The sequence below is a fragment of the Lissotriton vulgaris genome, chromosome 10, assembly GCF_964263255.1.
Source record: "Lissotriton vulgaris chromosome 10, aLisVul1.2, whole genome shotgun sequence".
In the NCBI taxonomy this organism is placed as follows: domain Eukaryota; kingdom Metazoa; phylum Chordata; class Amphibia; order Caudata; family Salamandridae; genus Lissotriton; species Lissotriton vulgaris.
In genome coordinates this window covers 199528636-199530634 of record NC_141698.1, presented here as the reverse complement: position 1 = coordinate 199530634, position 1999 = coordinate 199528636, and the positions used below count along the sequence as shown (strand labels likewise).

The 1999-nt window shown below is 55.5% G+C and overlaps 1 non-coding gene across 1 annotated transcript; it reads right to left on the bottom strand.

Moving 5' to 3' along the window:
* Positions 1 to 1253: 1253 nt before the first annotated feature.
* LOC147684980 (U6 spliceosomal RNA) lies at positions 1254 to 1360 on the bottom strand. The gene has a single exon (XR_015300842.1). It is a non-coding gene; the product is annotated as a U6 spliceosomal RNA (small nuclear RNA).
* Between the last annotated feature and the right edge of the window lie 639 nt (positions 1361 to 1999).

Here is a 1999-nt window from a genome sequence, read left to right as displayed (position 1 = left end):
CTGGAGAAACCAGTACAGAAACAGGAACCCCAGCACTGATTCCGACCAAGAGAAGAGCACCAGGAAACCAAGGAGCCCCAAAGTGCATCACAGCTCCAAAGAACGGAAGGCCAACGCGACCAACACATGCCACAGGCCACCACAGAAGAACAGCCCAAAGACGCTAAAGATAGCCGCTCAAGAGTCAGGCCGTCAGAAGCAAGCGACAAAGATAGGGCAAAGACAGCTGCGGACCCAGAAGCAGAGCTGGAGTCAAGAGAGGCTGGCCCAATCGGACTCCCACCAGCAACAGCAGGAGCGTAAACCAAAGACAGCGAGGCCAACCCAACAACACCGACATCCCCCCAACCTCCGCAGAACCCCTGGGAGGAGAAAACAGGAGGAAAGGCATACAGAAAACCCGAAGGCCAAGGAAACGAGAGAGCAACCACCTTGGACATACCACCCCGGAACAAAAACCGGGGGAGAAGAGCAACAGGAAGGGAAGCAAACAAGACCGAACCAAGAGTCCCAAAGCAGAGACAAAAGGACCTGGAACAAAGGAACAGACAGAGGGAATGCTTCACGAATCAGCATGACATCCCAGCGCAGGGGCCATTCCAAGCACCAGCGGATGTCCCAAGCACCTGCGCATTGTCCCAATATAAGGATATGTCCCGCCGAAACGAGCACCAAACAGAGGACGGGAGGAAGCGGCCCAAGCCACCAAAAGAATGCACAATTAGAGTACTTCTCCTTTAAAGAAATCAACCCCCTTAACAGGGATGTTTCCCAGGACCCTCTGAAAGCCAACAGAGAAGATGCCGCCCAGACACAAAACAGGGAAGCCAGCAGGAACAGAGACATGTACCGGGACTCCCCAAGAAGGCCCAAACAACAACGAGCCACCGGAACGCCAGCCCGAACAACAGACAAGCCGGCCACCAAGGACCCCAACGGGGCCCCCAACCCAAGGACAGGCATCAGAGGACAACAAGAGGAGAGAGGGAAACAGAAACGCACCCCCCACACCAGGTTGGGAGAGCAAAGCCACCAGACCAGGAGAAAGAGGAACCAGAGCCCCGTAACCAGCATGAAAAAGGACCCAACGAGTCAACAGAAGAAACACGAAGGACACGAGGTGCAGGAGAGCCCAAGGAACCACAGCCGTGGAGGCATCCACCACCCTCCGGACCCACAATCAACCCCAAGCCGGGGCAGGAGGGTGACCCAGCAGGACCTGCAGAAGATCCAACAGGGCAGAGAACAGATCCGGACATATGGAATGCCTCACGAAATGCGTGTCATCCTTGTGCAGGGGCCATGCCAACCCCCCCAGTAATGCTCAACTTAATTGCATATGAGCCACCGAAGTGAGCACTGAGAAAACAGCTCCCTGCAAAGCGTTAAATCGGTCCAGAGGAACTGAAGCCCCCAAACAGGAACCAGACTAGGAACGGCCAGACCCAATACGACCCCAGAAACCGGAACCAGGACAGCAAACCCCCACAGCAGGAGCCAGTGCCATGGAAAAAACCTGAGGAGCAGGAGAGAGGCCAAAAGGAAACGGAACTAAACCACCGCAAACCGCAGAAAACCTCAGATCAGCCAGATGGATGGGAACGTGAAAAACAGGCGACTCCCATACCCAGGGAAGCCAAAATCACCCACCAAGAAGAGGGCAATGCCAGACAACAAGGGGCACAACCGAAAGGGACACAGCGGCACCAACCCGACCAAAGCCCCGGGAGGCAGAACCGTACTGAAGGACCAACGGGAGCCAGGACCAGGAACAGAGGGGAAGAGTACCCCCCGGCTCCACTCCGTCACCAAAACCAGCACAACAGAGCGTAGTGACAAAAAATAGGCCGACGCCAAAGAAGAAGGCAGAACGCAACACAGTGCCAACGGACAACGAAGCAGCCGTGAAAACAGCCTAAAAGGGGGACAGCCCCGGAATGGAAACCGGCAACCAAGAGCGATGACCAACAAGACCCACCATTTGTAAATCAGACCGGAC